Raw genomic sequence first — 18,000 nt, forward strand, 5'->3', positions numbered from 1 at the left:
TGCGGGAGCTCCTTGGGCACAAATGCAGCCACCTAAGTCGTGGCTGTGATCCGGGCCTCGTGCTCCGTGGAGCAGGCAGGAGCCTGCCCCACCCCGGCGCAGCTGGAGCAGCCAAAACTAGGGCTGCTGATCCAGGCATCCCTGCACTCTTGGGGGGCCAGGGAAGGCCCCTCTTGCCCTTGTAGGCTTGGGTGCCTGCTCCTGCTGCCCAGCCTCTTCCCGCTCCAGACACCCGCTCCAGTCTCAGAGCGGAGTCGGGGCAGAGCCCAGGTGCTGTCACAGCCTGGCTGTGTGTGCACATGCTTGCGGCCATGCTGACATGCCAGCCCCCTGCTGCTTTGGCCCCTTCAGACTTTGGGCACTGAGGAGCGCAGGAGGGGAAGCTTGTGGGGGGTGCTGAGGGCAGCTGGGTGCTGGCCTGCAGGTGCCCCTTGGTGCCAGCAGCCTGGGCACCATGGATGGCTGCAGGAGGCAGACAGGCTCCTGGGAAGAAAGAGGTGGGTCCCCAGTGAAGTCCCACCTTCCCGCTGGGGCAGGTCTGAAGCCTGGGGGCCAGGCTGCCAGTTCTATGGACTTGAGGGGGCACTCATGGTGCTTTTTTCTAGGCCTGCACATGGCTGCCCATGGACCAATCAGCACACACTTCCCCACTCTGAGGCCCACAAAAGCCCCAGGCTGATTCAGAGCAGGGCACAGGGTGGGACAACCAGCTGCAGAGAGGAGCTACCCTCTCCAGGGCCTCCTCTCTGCTGAGAGCTGAACACTTGACAAGACAACCTGCCTACAGAGAGGGCTGCCCGCTGCGGGTCTCCTGTGAGCCGTCCTAACATTCAGTAAAGCTTCCCTTTGTCTTGCTCACCCTCCACTTGTCTGCGTACCTCATTCTTCCTGCATACAGGACAAGAACTTGGGCAAAGGTGCCACCAGCCACAGAGGATTCAGGCCAGAAAAGTAACACCCTAAAGATCCCATAACGTTATCACAAAAATCCTAGCCAATCTTAAAAACTAAGATCTAATAGTATGTTAAGGGCCGCTATACCAGAACTATAATAGGAAGTTGGTTAAAAATACAGTGATTCCACAAACACTAGGGAATATGTTAATATCACATCAACATAAGAAGAAGAAAATATGCAATTGCTTCAGTAGGTCCCCAAAACGTCCATTTCTAATTAAGAAGCAATAACAACCAGACAAGGTAGAACCTGTAAGAAATTTGGGAGTAGAAATAACGTTATAAAGGATACACATTTCAAATCAAGAGCTCACATCGTATTTTACAGGAAAAGCTAAAGTAGTGGTTCTTATCTTTGTGGTCATGGACCTTTTAAGAGTCTAGACAATTTCACCTTACTGAAATGCATAGATACTCATATACAGAAATTATGTACAGGAATTTGGGGATTCCATTCATAGATCTAACCCTGGGTTAAAAATTCCTGCACGAGAAGGATGATGCTTATTAGATGCTTATTAGGTGCATTAAAAAAACGGGGTGGGGGAAAGAATGCTGATCTTACTCTACTATTCAGTGTTGCGTTGGAAGCCAATGCAATAAGACAGTAAAAAGAAACGAAGGATAAATGTTGGAAAAGAAGAGACAAAGCTGTCCTTGTTAAAGATAGGATCGTCTACCCAGAAAATCAACTGAACAAAGTTTTTTTTTTAAAGTGAAAGCGAGGGAGAGAAAGAAAGCAGGGGAGAGAAAGACAATGAATTTAGTGAGTCACTTAGATAAATATACTATTGATGAAAAGAGTCAAATTCTGTAAAATATTTGAAGAGATTTATTCTGAGCCAAATATGAATGATCATGGCCTGTGACACGGCTCTCAGGAGGTCCTGAGAACATGTGCCCAAGGTGGCTGGGGTACAGCTAGGTTTTATTCATTTTAGGGAGGCATGAGCCATCAATCAAATACATTTGAGAAATACATTGGTTTGGTCCAGAAAGGCGGGACAATTCAAAGTGGGGAGGGGCAGCTTCCAGACTACAGGAGAATTTAAACATTTTCTGGTTGACAATTGATTGAGTTTGTCTAAAGACCTGGGATTAATAGAAAGGAAATGTTCAGGTTAAGATAAAAGATTGTGGAGACCAGGGTTCTTTTGAAGTCTTATAGTGGCTGCCCTTAGAAACAATAGATGACAAATGTTTCCTATTCAGATCTTTAAAATGTGCTAGACTCTTAATATCTTCAGGATTGGGAAGGCCTGGAAGAAAAAGATCTAGCTATGTTACTAGAGATTCTTTACAGATGCAAATTTTCCCCAATAAAGGATGGCTTTGCAGGGCCATTTCAAAATGTGGCAAAGAAATATTTTTGGTGGTAAAATATTTTGATTTTCTTCTTTGTCACATAATGTTATGCCAGAGTCAGACTGGAAAGTAAGTCATGACATACAGCATTAGATAAAACCCATCTGATGAGAATGATGGTTTGTAGGGCATGACTCTCCAGACCCCTTAGATAGGAATATAGGCAAGATAAGAAAACCAGAACTTAGTCCTCAATATACAAAGAGTTATTGATATTCTTCTATCAGTAACAACCAGTTAGAAAACGTTGCAGAAAAAATGCTATTTACACTAGCAATAAAAACAACAAAAACTCAAGGAATTAACTGAATAAAAATGTGCAAGACTTAGGAAAAAAACTCAATTTTTTTTTTTTTTTTTAGGAATATATTGGAGAAACAAACCTTGTTTTGGATAAGAAACCATCCCACTATCTTAAACTGATATTTAAAAATATCAGTTATTTCTAAATGAATCTATAATTGAATGTAATTTTAATTAAAATTTCCAAGAAATTGTTTTTGCTTTTTTTGTGGATAGGAGTTTGCAAAATGAAAGTTTCACTTGGAAGTAAAAGCAAGAGTAGTTGAGCAAAATAAAAATAAAGAGTGATGAGAAAACTTGTGCTATCAAGTGCAAATGAAACAATAAAATCACAGTTTTGGTTTTGGTGCCAGAACAGGCCGATAGTACACACAACAATGGGCATAACAACACATGAGAGCTTAAAAACACACGAGAACCTAATTAGCAACGCACGAGAGCTTAACAATGCACGAGAGCTTAACACACGAGAACTTAACAACACACGAGAACCTAATAACGCACGAGAGCTTAACGCACGAGAGCTTAACAACACACGAGAACCTAACAACACACGAGAGCTTAACAACACACGAGAACCTAACAATGCATGAGAACTTAACAACGCACGAGAGCTTAACACACGAGAACTTAACAACACACGAGAACCTAATAACGCACGAGAGCTTAACGCACGAGAGCTTAACAATGCACGAGAGCTTAACGCACGAGAGCTTAACAACACACGAGAACCTAATAACGCACGAGAGCTTAACGCACGAGAGCTTAACAATGCACGAGAGCTTAACACACGAGAGCTTAACAACACACGAGAACCTAACAACACACGAGAGCTTAACAACACACGAGAACCTAACAATGCATGAGAACTTAACAACGCATGAGAGCTTAACACACGAGAGCTTAACAACACACGAGAACCTAATAACGCACGAGAGCTTAACGCACGAGAGCTTAACAATGCACGAGAGCTTAACACACGAGAGCTTAACAACACACGAGAACCTAATAACGCACGAGAGCTTAATGCACGAGAGCTTAACAACACACGAGAACCTAACAACACACGAGAACCTAATAACGCACGAGAGCTTAACGCACGAGAGCTTAACAACACACGAGAACCTAACAACGCACGAGAGCTTAACAATGCACGAGAGCTTAAAAACACACGAGAACCTAACAACACATGAGAACCTAACAAGACACGAGAGCTTAACAACACACGAGAACCTAATAATGCACGAGAACTTAACAACACACGAGAACTTAACAACGCACGAAAGCTTAACACACGAGAACCTAACAACACACGAGAACCTAACAATACATGAGAACCTAACAACACATGAGAGCCTAACAACGCATGAGAACCTAACAACACACGAGAACCTAACAATACACGAGAACCTAACAACGCATGAGAACCTAACAACACACGAGAACCTAACAGTACACGAGAACCTAACAACACACGAGAACCTAACAACACACGAGAGCTTAAAAACACACGAGAACCTAACAACACATGAGAGCTTAACAACGCACGAGAGCTTAACAACGCACGAGAACCTAACAACGCATGAGAGCCTAACAACACACGAGAGCCTAAAAACACACGAGAACCTAATAACACGAGAGCTTAACAATGCACGAGAACCTAACAACACGCGAGAGCTTAACAACACACAAGAACCTGACAACACACGAGAGCTTAACAACACGCGAGAGCTTAACAACACATGGAACTTAACAATGCACGAGAGCTTAACAACACACGAGAACCTAACAACACAGGAGAACTTAACAACATGTGAGAACTTCGGCTATGACACGGTGGCCTCTCAGAATGGTGGAAGCAGGCTGGGATGGGGGCTCACCCTGTGACTGGAAATAAAGTTAATCCTACCTCACATGGTACACCCAAATAAATTTCAGGAACAGTAAGTATCTGAGGGCAAAACATGAACCAAAGGGTCTTTGAAGAAAACAGAATGTATAAAATGTCAATGAAAAATCGATAATTATTTAGTACCAGATACTGTCCCACATCCCTTCATTTACCATTCACCGTTGGACCTGTGACCTTGGACACAGGTACTATTGTCATCCCCACTCCAACAGCTGAGGAAACCAAGGCCTAGTGTAGGTGACTTGCCCAAGGCACTCAGCTGATAGCTGACGTCTGAAGTCTGGCAGTGTGGGCTCAAGTCTGCACTCTTGATACTGAGCTCCCACATATGACCATCATTCCAACAAAAGCAACACGTGCAGGCTGGAAGCGACTAAGAGCCAGCAACAATCTTCCCAATGTAAGACATGGTTATTAGGTGCATAATTATTCATAATTATTACATCTTGCTGTATCGAGCCTTTTATTAATATATAATGTCCTTTTCCTCTTGTAACCTTTTCTGATTGAAAGCCTGTTTTTCCTGATGTTAGCATAGCTACTCTTGCTCTCTTTTGGTTACTGTTTGCATAGCATATCATTGCCCATCCTTTCACTGTCAACCTATTTATATTTTTGGATATAAGGTGAATCTCTTGTAGAGAGCATATAGTTGAATTTGGCTTTCTAAATCCATTCTGCCAATCTCTGTCTTTTTGCAGAGAGAGTTTGGAGAGTTTAATCCATTTACATTTAAAGTAATTACTGATAAAGAGGGACTTCTTTAATTTTGCATTTGTTTTCTGTATACCTTATAGATTTTTTTTTGGTCCCCTCCAGTATTACTGTCTTCTTTTGTGTTTAATTTTTTTTGGGGGGTGAAACATTTTAATCCCTTTCTCATTTCCTTTTTAAATTTATTCCTTAGTTATTTTCTTTGTAGTTACCATGGGGATTGCATTTAACATCCTAAAATTGTATCAGTCTAAATTGGATTAATACCAGTTTAGCTTCAATGGCATAATAAAACTCTCCTCCTTGAATGGCTCTGTCCCCAGCCCTTTTAGTTTTTGATGTCACAAAATTATACTGAGGAAGAAGACCCCCTTCTCCGAGCCTGTGCTTGGAGAAAAGGAGGAAGTAAAAGTTAAAAGTCAGCCAGATGAGGTCAGTGGAAGGACCGGGTGGTGCCACTGGCCAAGTCTAAAGGTTAAAGATTAAACCCCCTACTCTTAACCACAATCTTAGCTATAGATCACTGACATGGTTTGGAGGAATATTCCCCAGAAGGCATTGTTCTTGCTCAACTGCTCAGACCCCTACCTAGTCACGTCTCCCACGCTTGCCTAACGGATCACGACCCTCCCACATGTGTACCTCTTAGATTGTAAGCCTTTAAAAGGGCCAGGATTTTCTTTGTCAGGGAGCTTGGTTGTTAACGCTTTAGCCAGCTGCAGCTCCCAGCCGAATAAACTGCCACTTCCTTCCCCAGTTCGGTGTTTGAGAGGTTTTGTTCATGGCCGCTCTTGCTACAATACCTTTATACATTATGTGGCTAAAACTGTAAACTAATGTTATTTTAAAATAATTAGTCTCTTAAATTATGTTGAAAACAAAAAGCATTACACACCATTGTTACAGCAATACTAACTTTTATAGTTGTCTATAATTTACCTTTACTGAGATATTTACTTACTTAGAGACAAGTCTTGCTCTGTTGCCCAGGCTGGAGTGCAGTGGTGTGGTGATAGTGCACTGTAGTTCCAACCTGCCAGGCCCAAGCAACTCTGCCCCCCCAGCCTCCGAAGTAGTTGGGACCACAGGTATGCGCCACCATGCTCGGCCAATTTTTAAAATTATTTTTATTTTGTAGAGACAGGGTCTCCCTATGTTGCTCAGGCTGGTCTTGAACTCCTGGGCTCAAGTTATCCTCCTGCCTTGGACTCCCAAAGTGATGAGATTACAGGTGTCAGCCACTATTCCTGGCCGAGATCTTCATTTCTTCATACAACTTCGAGTTACTGTCTATCATCCTTTTATTTCAACCTCCAAGACTCCCTTTGGCATTTCCCATAGGGCAGGTCTAGTGGTGATTAACCCTCTCAGCTTTTGTTGATCTGAGAATGTCTTAATTTGTCCCTTACTTTTAAAGGACAGTTTTGCTGGATATGGGCTTCTTGGTAGACAGTATTTATTTTATTTATTTATTTATTTACTTTTGAGACAGTCTTGCATTGTCACCCAGGCTGGAGTGCAATGGCGTGATCTCTGCCCCTCTGTCCCCCAGGTTCAAGGGATTCTCCTGCCTCAGCCTCCCAAGTAGCTGGGATTACAGGTGCCCACCACCATGCCTGGCTAGGTCTTGAACTCCTGACTTCATGATCCAGCCACCTTGACCTCCCAAAGTGCTGGGATTACAGGCATGAGCCACTGCACCCAGGTGACAGTTTTTATTCTTTTAGCACTTTGGATATATTGGTCCACTGCTTTCTGGCCTTCAAAGTTTCTGATCAGAAATCTGCTAAGTCTTATTGAGGATTCCTTACATGTGATGAGTCATTCTCTCTTGCTGTTTTCAAAAGCTTTGTCTGTGGGTTTTGACAATTTGATTAGAATGTTTCAGTGTGGGTCTTTAAGTTCATCCTGATTGGAGTTTTTTGAACTTCTCAGATGGTCATATTCATGTCATTCATCATATTTCAGAAATTTTCAGCCATTATTTCTTTAAATAGTCTCTCTGCTCCCTTTGCTCACTCTTCTTCTGGGGCTCCTACCATGTTTATGCTGGTTTGCTTGATGGTGTGCTACAGGCCCCTTAGGCTCTGTTCACCTTTCTTCAATCTTTTTATTTCTACTCTTCAGACTCAATAATTTCCATTGTCCTACTTCAAGTTCCCTGATTCTTTATTCTGCCTGCTGAAATCTGCCTTTGCATTTCTCTAGTGAATTTTAAATTTCAGTTATTGTACTTTTCAGCTCCAGAATTTCTTTTTGGTTTCTATTTAAGTTTTCTAGCTTTTTATTGACATTTTCATTTGTTCCTACATTGTCTTCTGGACTTTCTCCACATTTTCCCTTAGTTATCTGAGTACCTTTAAGATAGTTCTTTGAAAGCCTTTGTCTAGTAGATCCACCACCAAGTCTTTTTCGCTGACAATTTCTATTGGGGTTTATTTTTTTTTCTTTGAAATAAGAAAGTTTCTTTGTATGTTTTGTGAAATCAGAATCTCTTTCCTCCCCAGATGTTGCCAGTTTTTCTTGTTTTTATCATTTTGACTGTTGTAGGCTGTCTCTGTGCTAGGGATCAACATAAAGTGTAAACTTACGGTCTTTTTAGGTCTTTTCTGAGCCTGTGACTTCCCCTGAGCAAATACAATGACTTTTTAATTTTCTCCAAATATATGGTTGCTTTTCAATCTGCTAGACTTCAATGTCTACCTCTCAAAAGGAGAAAATAGAAAAATGAAGGGAAAAAAGGGTGCCAAGCCCTTTCAATCTCCTGGAAGTTACTTCAACCAGAGGGAGAAGGGCTTGCAATGATGGGGGCAGTTGCAACAACAACGTCTGTGTCAACAGATTTTGAAAGGTCTACGTTATACAAGACATCTTTTCAGACCACAAGGGAGTAAAGTTGAAAATCAGTAACAAGAACATTTTAAAAATCACAAATTTGTGCAAATTAAATACCTTGTTAAATAACCAAGGATCAAAGAAGAAATCACAAGGGAAATTATAAAATACTTAGAGATGAATGGTAATGAAAACATAAATTTAAAAACTTGTGGTACATGAAAGCAGTGCAAAGGGAGAAACTCCTGACTATACATGCTTACACTGAAAAAGAAAGATCTCAAACAGGAACTTAACTTTACAATGTAAGGAACTAGAAGAAGAACAAATGAAACCCCAAGCTAGCAGAAAGAAGGCAACAATAAAGATCAGACCAGAGATAAACAAAACAGAGAACAGACAAATAATAGAGAAAATAAAATACAACAAAAGTTGGTTCTTTGAAAAGATCAACAGAATCCACCAGCCTTTAGCTAGATGGACTGAAAAAAAGAAGAAAATCAAATTACCAAAATTGTAAGTGAAAGTGGCAACACTGTTACCAATTCCACAGAAATAAAAAATACTGTAAGACTACTACGAGCAACTACATGCCAACAATTTGAATAACACAGATAAAATGGAAAAATTTCCAGAAACACAAAACCTATCAAGACAAAATCATGAAGAAATAGAAAATCTGAATAGACTTATAACTAGCAAGGAGATTGAATCAATAATCAAAAATCTCCTGACAAAGAGCCTCTGGACCTGATGGCTGCACTGGTGAATTCTATGAAACACATAAAGAACTAACACCAAACCCTCTCAAATTTTTTCAAAATACTTGAAGAGAAGGGAACACTATTTAACTCATTCTTGTGAGGCCACCATTACTCTGATACCAAAGCCAGACAAAGATATTGCAAGAGAAGAAAACTGCAATTCCTTATGAAAATTGATGCAAAAATCCTAAAGAAAATACTATTAATAGTAAACTAAATTCAGTATCGTTTGATACAATTAATGAATTGACCAAGTGGGATTTATTTCTGGAATGCAAGGATAGTTCAACATGCAAAAAATCAATCAATGTAACACACATTAACAGAATGAAGGAGGAAAAAAAACCTCTCACGTGGTCATTGCAGTTGATGCAGAGAAGGCATATGACAAAATTCAGTAGCTTTTCGTGACAAAAACGTACAACGAATTAGGAACAGAAGGAAACTACCTCAACATAATAAAAGCCACATTATATGAAAAAGTCACAGTGAACATCATACTCAGTGGTGAAGGACTGAAAGCTTTTCCTCTAAGGTCAGAAATAAAGAAAGGATGCCTGCTTCACTGCTTCTGTTAACACTGTACTGGAAGTTCTAGCCAGAGCAATTGGGCAAGAAAAAGAAAGAAAAGGCATCCAAATTGGAAAGAAAGAAGTAAATCGTCTCTGTTCACTGATGATTTGACCTCATATGTAGAAAACCCTAAGAATTCCACTAAAACTGTTGTAACTAATAAACAAATTCAGCAAAATAGCACAATACATAGTCAACACATAAAAATCAGTTGTATTTCTGTTCACCAACAATGAACAATCCAAAGGAAATTAAGAAAACAATTCTATTTACTATAATATCAAAAAGAATAAAGTACTTAAATTGACTTAGGAGGTGAAAGACTGTACGATGAAAACTACAAAATATTTCTGAAAGAAATTGAAGAAGACGTTAAAAAAGACATCCTTGTTCATGGATTGAAATACTTGTCAATATCACCCAAATTCCAAATATGGAATCTTAAGGGACCCCGAATAGCCAAAACAGACAAACAAACAAACAAAAATCCTTAAAGAAAACAACAAAGCTGGAGGACTCACATCTCCTAATTTCAAAACTTACTACAAAGCTGCAGTCATCAACAGTGAGACACTGGCATCAAGACAGACATACAGACCAACGGAATAAAATAGCCCAGAAAGAAACCCTTGGACATACGACTTTCGAGCAGGCTGCCAAGACCATTAATAAACACAGTCTTTTCAACAAATGGTGTTGAGAAAACTAGATGTCCACATGCAAAAGAATGAAGTTAGACCCTCACCTAATACCATACATAAAAATTAACTCAAAATGGATCCGTGCCCCAGATCTTTAGGTTTTAAGACCTAAAACTTTAAAACCCTTCGAAGAAAACATGGGCAACACCCTCATGACGTTGGTTTGAGCGATGATTTCTTGGGTATGACGATAAGGGCACAGGCAACAAAAGAAAAAATAAATAAACTGGGTGACACCAACATTTAAAAACGTTCTTTGCGTCTATCTAGTGACAGGACACCATCAACAGAGTAAAAAGGCAACCCAGAGAATGAGAGAAAATATCTGTAAGTTGTGTATCTAATAAGAGATTAATATCCAGAATATATAAAGAGCTCCTAAAATTCAACAACAATAAAAACAACCGACCTGATTCAAAAATGGGTCAAGGACTTAAACAGGTATTTCTCCCAAGAGATATATAAATGGCTGATAAGCACGTGACAAGATGCTCAGTGTCACTAATCACGAGGGAAATGCGTCAAAACCACAATCAGGTACCACCTCACACCCACTGGGATGGTTAACATAAAAAAAAAAAAAACCAGAAAATGACACCTATTGGTGCGGATATGGAGAAGCTGGACCTGGGTGCCCCGCTGGTGGGAAACCAAAATGTGCAGCCACTGTGGGAAACTGAGGCAATTCCTCAAAAATACTAAAAAATCGAATGATCTGCAATTGCACTTCCGGGTACACACTCGAAAGAACCGAGAGTAGGATCCGGAAGAATCGTGTGCCTGTCTTCACAGCGGCGTCATTCACGGTGGCAACCCGCGTGTGCAGGGACAGACGGATGTGGATAAACAACAGGTACCCCGTGCAGTAGGACATGATGCAGCGTTAAAAATGAAGGACGTGATAACATACGTTACTGCATGGACGGATCTGGAGGACATTAAGCCAGTGACAAAAGGAGAATTTCGTACTTTTTCACTCCTGTGAGTCACCTGAGTGGCCAAATTCGTGGAAGCAGAGAGCGGCATGGTGGCTGCCAGGGGCTGCGGGAAGGAGCGGTGGAGCTGGCGCTCCATGGGCTTGCGTTTGACAAGAACGTCCTTTAGGAACCTGGGGAAATTGACACTAACGCGGTCAGTGATTAAATAGCCCAAATAACCCTGAGCTGCACAAAACCGAAGACGCGCGGAACGAACGGCAACCAGGCGTCATCCTCATCCACGAAACGGGAGAGGAAGCAGTGCTCCCATCCGCCGTGGAGGCGGGTTCCGCCACCTCCGGGTGCGCCTCTGTGGGAGAGAGCTGGACTCCCACGGCCCAGGCCGCGCTGCTCCGCTGGGCGGGGCTGGGGTTCGCATCCCGGGCGGCCCCGCGCAGCGAGCGCCCCGAGGGCCGGGACCCCTGCTCGTTGAGGGGCGCCCGCAGCAGGCCCCGACTTTGCGTAGCGCGAGAGGCCGCGGGAGGCAGCAAGTCAGGGCGCAGGGCCGCGTTTAAACCAAAGCGTCTCTTTCCTCCCTTTTTTTTTTTTTTTTTTTTGGCAACGTCGTGGTCTCGGCTCCAGGCTCGGCGCTCCCAGATCGCTGGGATTACAGGCGCGAGCCACCGCGCCCGGCCCGGCCTCCCTTCAAATAATCTCCAGAGCGGACGCGCGAGGGGCACCCGAGCCGGAAGAAGAAGGAAACGCGCGCGCCGCAGGCCCCTCCGCTCCGGGTGTGGAGCCCACAGGGCGGGTCCTCGTCCAGGGAGGGAACCGCTCACAGGCAGCGATCCGCGTGGCTGCCGGCAGTGGAGACCCGGGCCCGGGGCGGGTGGGGGCGGCCGCGTAGGGGCTGGGGTCGCTGTCAGCCCGTGTCCCGCCTCCCCGTGGAGCCGCCCCCGTCCGCGGTCTCTCCTGGGCCTGGGGGCTCCCGTCGGGGAGGGCGCAGCGATGGGGCGTCGGCTCCACCCGCGTTCGCGTCCCCGCCCTCCCCGTCCCGCCCTCGGGCACCCAAGGCTCCCCCGCCCCCGCCCCCGCCCCCGCCCCTTCCCTCCGAACCCGGGAGAGGCCCTGCGCCCCCGGAGGTCCCGCTCAGCCGGGCGTCTTCCCCGCGGGCGGGAGCTGGACGCAGGCCCTGGGGAGGCGCGCGGTGCCGGGGTCCTCCGGGGAGCGGGGGTCCCAGCGCGGAGCTCGGGCGCGGAGAGGGGCCCCCACCCCGTCCAGGCGGGCTCCGCCCCAGAAGAGGCCGCGGGGAGGTGGCCCGGGGCGCGGGCCGAGGGCTCGGACCCCGGAGACGCGGGGCCGCCAGGGCGGGGAGGAGCCCGAATCCTCGCGCGCCGTCCCTGGGGCTGGAGTCCCCTTCCCGGGGCCCGAGGGACGCAGCCGTCGCCTTCCCGAGACTCGGGGTCGCCGCCGCGGGCCCAGCGGCTTCCAGGCTGGGGGCTCCGGGACGCGCTCACCTGGTCCCGAGGAGGCTCCGGTCCGGACGGCCCGGGGCGCGGCGCGAGGAAGCAGGAGGGAGGGACGGGGCCGCGGCCGCCCACTTTATACCCGCCCCGCCCGCCGGACCCGGCCCGACACCAGGAGGCGCTGCGGCCCCGCAGATGGGACGGGCGGGGCGAGGGGGGACGGGGGGGGGGGGAGAGGATGGGGGAAGGGGGGACCCTCGAGGAGGGCGGGGCGGGAAGAGGCGGAGCGGCGGGGACCCCTCGGCAGCCCGGGCCGAGTCCCCTCGCCATCCCCTGCCCGCCGCAGGCGCTGCTCGGACTTCACGTCCCCGCCCCTTTTCCCGGGCGACCTGGCGGGGCTGTGTTACCTCCGGGGCTCTGGGTGTTGGGGACCGCGCCCCCCCACGCCCGGCCGAGGGGGCCCTAGGACTCGCCCCTCGGTAGGAGCTGCCCTGGGGGGTGCAGGCTTCTTCGCGCACCCCGTGTGGACCCCGCGAGAGGCCCTGGGCGTGGGTTCGGGCAGGGCCCGGGCATCGGTGACCACCCCTGCCAGCCTTTTCCACGGGGGGGCCTGTGCTGGGCCCTGGGACCACCGTGAGGCCCCCACCTGAGCCCAGCAGGGGACGAGTGAGAGGGGCCCCTGGGAGGGCTGTGCCTGGGATCCCCACTCCCCACCCTGCTCACAGCCTGGAGGTGAGGTGCAGGCTGGGCTGGGGAGACGACCCTGGGCTCTGGGGCCGGGCCCCCTTCAGAGCTGTCCCGGAAGGGGGCGGAGCAGTTGGGGTGAGGCCCCCCTTCGGATGAGCAGGTTTGCAAACGGCTGCTTTAGCCCCTTCCCCAGAGGAGAGGGTCCCTGAGCTGCGCGGTGGCCCTTGCGCCCTCTGGTCTTCAGAGCCTTCTCTCACTGCCCCTGAGGACAGGCCCCCGCTCATCTGTCTCCTTTCCTGGTGGATGGTAGGTTGGCTGGGGTGGGGGTCTGTGGCGGTGTCTTGTGCTCCCAGTGTGCCCAGGCGGTGGGGAACTTCCCAGTGTAGGGAGTGGAAAGCCACCGTCCACCGGATGCCCGGGAGCTCGTCCCCAAATGCCCCTGCCTGGCGTCCACAGGGCCTGCAAGGTCCACCCCGGCCCCAGCCTGGAAGCTAATGGCCTCCCGTCTGTCCTGGTGTCTGGACTCGGGCTAGACCACTCCACAGCTCGTGCCAGCTGTGCCTGCACCACCTTTTACGGCCCACACCTCCCACGGCAGCGGCAGGCACATCCATCCTCTGCCCAGCGGGCCCTTGAGTGGGTGGTGGTGCCTGGAGCCAGGGGTGTGAAAGGAGAGGTGGCGTGAGTGTGCAAGTGAGTGTGTGTCTGTGTGTGAGCATGTGGTGTACTGTCTGCATCTGAGTGTGAGTGTGTGTGCATCTGTGAATGTGTGTAGTGTGTGCATCTGTGAGTGTGAGTGGTGTGTGTCTGCATGAGTGTGTGGTGTGTGCATCTGTGAGTGTGTGGTGTGGTGTGTCTGCATCTGAGTGTGAGTGTGTGCATCTGTGAGCGTGAGTGGTGTGTGTCTGCATCTGTGTGTGTGTGCATCTGAGCGTGAGTGGTGTGTCTGCATCTGAGTGTGAGTGTGTGTGCATCTGTGAGCGTGAGTGGTGTGTGTCAGCATCTGAGTGTGAGTGTGTGTGCATCTGTGAGCGTGAGTGATGTGTGTCTGCATCTGAGTGTGAGTGTGTGTGCATCTGTGAGCGTGAGTGGTGTGTGTCTGCATCTGAGTGTGAATGTGTGTGCATCTGTGAGCATGAGTGGTGTGTGTCTGCATCTGAGTGTGAGTGTGTGTGCATCTGTGAGTGTGAGTGGTGTGTGTCTGCATCTGAGTGAGTGTGTGTGCATCTGTGAGCGTGAGTGGTGTGTGTCTGCATCTGTGTGAGTGTGTGTGCATCTGAGCGTGAGTGGTGTGTGTCTGCATCTGAGTGTGAGTGTGTGCATCTGCGAGCATGAGTGCTGTGTGTCTGTATCTGTGTGTGTGCATCTGTGAGAGTGAGTGCCGTGTGCATCTGTGTGTGCATCTGTGAGAGTGAGTGGTGTGTGTCTGCATCTGAGTGTGAGTGTGTGCATCTGTGAGTGTGAGTGGTGTGTGTCTGCATCTGTGAGCGTGAGTGGTGTGTCTGCATCTGAGTGTGAGTGTGTGCATCTGTGAGAGTGAGTGCTGTGTGTCTGCATCTGTGTGAGTGTGTGCATCTGTGAGCGTGAGTGGTGTGTGTCTGCATCTGAGTGAGTGTGTGTGCATCTGTGAGCGTGAGTGGTGTGTGTCTGCATCTGAGTGTTTGCATCTGTGAGTGTGAGTGGTGTGTCTGCATCTGAGTGTGAGTGTGTATGCATCTGTGAGAGTGAGTGCTGTGTGTCTGCATCTGTGTGAGCATCTGTGAGCGTGAGTGGTGTGTGTCTGCATCTGTGGTGTGTGCATCTGTGAGCGTGAGTGGTGTGTGTCTGCATCTGTGTGTGTGTGCATCTGTGAGCGTGAGTGGTGTGTCTGCATCTGAGTGTGAGTGTGTGTGCATCTGTGAGCGTGAGTGGTGTGTCTGCATCTGAGTGTGAGTGTGTGTGCATCTGTGAGCATGAGTGGTGTGTCTGCATCTGAGTGTGAGTGTGTGTGCATCTGTGAGCGTGAGTGGTGTGTCTGCATCTGAGTGTGAGTGTGTGTGCATCTGTGAGCGTGAGTGGTTTGTGTCTGCATCTGAGTGTGAGTGTGTGTGCATCTGTGAGCGTGAGTGGTGTGTGTCCGCATCTGAGTGTGAGTGTGTGTGCATCTGTGAGTGTGAGTGGTGTGTGTCTGCATCTGAGTGTGAGTGTGTGTGCATCTGAGCATGAGTGGTGTGTGTCCGCATCTGAGTGTGAGTGTGTGTGCATCTGTGAGCGTGAGTAGTGTGTGTCTGCATCTGAGTGTGAGTGTGTGTGCATCTGTGAGCGTGAGTGGTGTGTGTCTGCATCTGAGTGTGAGTGTGTGCGCATCTGAGCGTGAGTGGTGTGTGTCTGCATCTGAGTGTGTGGTGTGTGCATCTGCGAGCATGTGGTGTGGTGTGTCTGCATCTGAGTGTGAGTGTGTATGCATCTGTGTGCGTGAGTGGTGTGTGTCTGCATCTGTGTGAGTGTGTGTGCATCTGTGAGCGTGAGTGGTGTGTGTCTGCATCTGAGTGTGAGTGTGTGCATCTGTGAGCGTGAGTGGTGTGTGTCTGCATCTGAGTGTGAGTGTGCATCTGTGAGTGAGTGGTGTGTCTGCATCTGAGTGTGAGTGTGTGCATCTGTGAGCGTGAGTGGTGTGTGTCTGCATCTGAGTGTGTGCATCTGTGAGCGTGAGTGGTGTGTGTCTGCATCTGTGTGTGTGTGCATCTGTGAGCGTGAGTGGTGTGTGTCTGCATCTGTGTGTAGTGTGTGCATCTGTGAGCGTGAGTGGTGTGTGTCTGCATCTGAGTGTGAGTGTGTGCATCTGTGAGTGTGAGTGGTGTGTGTCTGCATCTGTGTGTGTGTATCTGTGAGCGTGAGTGGTGTGTGTCTGCATCTGAGTGTGTGGTGTGTGCATCTGTGAGTGTGTGCTGTGTTTGCATCTGAGGCCGAGTGTGAGTGTGCGTGTCTGTGTCTAAGTGTGCCTGAGTGTGGCAGCCACGTGGTGGCTCTCTCCTGAGAGCCCTGGAGGGACGCGGCTCTGGCCTTACTGCCTCCTTGTGTGAGGAGCGTTCCCTCCTCTGTCCCACTCGGGTGGGGCTGTCGTTCTAGCCTTGCTGGTGGGTTCGGGTCTGCTCCCCCTCGTCACGCCCTTCTCAGTGTTCTCATTTTGAGACTGAAGTTGGGTGATTGCTCTTTTTCTCAGAGTGGTTGGGTGCAGCAGGTTGTGGAGGGGCGCTGAGGTAGTCCGGCCTCCACCAGGGTTCCCAGGACCCGAGGCCCCAGTGTGGCCCTGAGCAGGCTGCAGGCTGCCCCACGGACACCATCCCTCGGCACCACAAACGGCACTGCTGAGGTTGGTGGCCAGTGCTCACGGCACCTCCAGGCATGGTTCTTAACCAGCAAGCTGATGCCAAGGTCACATGACTGTGAGTTTTGGGCTGCGTTCCATCCTGTTTGTGGGGAGACAGTGGGAGGGGAGCAACATGGGTGTGTGTTCACGCTTAGGGGGCTAACTGGGAGCTACAGTAAGACGCATGCATGCCTTTAGGGAAGGAGCTTTCTCTGTCTGGGCTGTGGGTGCTCATGGGCCTGGCCTGGAGGAGGAGGAAGTCGGGCTGTTCCTTTTCTGCCCGTGTTCCCAGGCTGAGGCAGGCCTTAAGTGGCTCCGTGTGGAAAAGCTCTTCATGGCTTTCTCATCACACTCTGGGCACCACGTGGGCCACTCAGGGCGGGACGTTGCTCTGGGTTTGCAGCCTTTTACTTCACGGACACTTGAGAAGATGCCTCTGCCGTCAGACTTTCCTCTGCTTACTCACGGAGCCGACAGACAGAACTAACGTTCTCCCAGCCACACTCGATCACAACTTTCTCCAGGGACAACTCAGAAAAAAACGAAAAATGGCAAAACCTGCCATTCATGGGCAACTGCACATGAGTCAGTTTGTGTCACAGGGTGTGTGTTCAGAGTTGGCGGTAGATCCTCGGGCTGTTATTTATTAAGCCAGAGTCGCCACACTGTTCGTAGTAATCTCACCAGGTTCTTCGGCTGCCGAGCACTTGTATTTTTGCCTTTTAGTTTCACAGCAACGCAAGAGTGCTGGAGAACGTGGCGTGGACCATAGTTTACATTCTCAGTGGAAACCAGAGGCTGCGTGCTCGGGGCCCAGCTGGGGTGACACCAGGTAGCAGGAAATTCGGGGGACAAAGGCTGCGGGTGAGAGCCTCATCGGTCCTGCAGCCAGGAGGAGCCAGGGGAGGCTGCCCTGTCCCACAGAGAGGAGACCGAGGCTCCCGGAGGAGCACCAGTGGCCGGGAAGAAAATTGCAGGCCTTTTATCTCTCAGTCCGGGGTGCTGTGCTTCCCCACCCCACCTCGGAGGTTATCTAAACTACATGGGATTCTATTATAAATATTTCAAAATGTTTATGCCTGAATAAAACCTCCCTCTTAAGCAGCTGTGCAGTGCTAACTGAAGGGGTCACACGAATGTCATGCAACTCAGTTCTCTGCTGGCTCAGGAAGGTCACACTAACAAACACTTTGGTGGTTGACATGACCTGTTTGTGACGTGAGAATGCCAGGTAAGCACAGCATGGGGCTTCTCACCATGGGTCCAACCCAGAGTGTGGTGCCACAAGTCCCCAGCCTGAACAAAACTGTCTATTTTCCTGGGAAGAGGGCCCGGAGAATTAATTGGATTCTCAAAGGTACATGTGACTCCAAAGACAACACACGGTTTCAAAGAACTGTAGCACAACAACACACACACAATCCACGTCAGCAAAGTTCAGTTTTTCTCTGATGATG

General features: G+C 48.5%; 1 protein-coding gene across 1 annotated transcript in view; it reads right to left on the reverse strand.

Moving 5' to 3' along the window:
• Positions 1 to 10,771, reverse strand: part of LOC105724412 (collagen alpha-2(VI) chain-like) — a 34,152-nt gene extending 23,381 nt beyond the window's left edge. Inside the window, exon 1 of the mRNA XM_064372013.1 lies at positions 10,723 to 10,771. The gene's annotated coding sequence lies outside the window, so the exon portion shown is untranslated. The remainder of the gene's footprint in view (positions 1 to 10,722) is intronic.
• Positions 10,772 to 18,000: the final 7,229 nt, after the last annotated feature.

The sequence above is a fragment of the Aotus nancymaae genome, unplaced genomic scaffold (assembly GCF_030222135.1).
Source record: "Aotus nancymaae isolate 86718 unplaced genomic scaffold, 86718_ANA_hifiasm-v0.15.2.pri h1tg000260l, whole genome shotgun sequence".
Lineage (NCBI taxonomy): Eukaryota > Metazoa > Chordata > Mammalia > Primates > Aotidae > Aotus > Aotus nancymaae.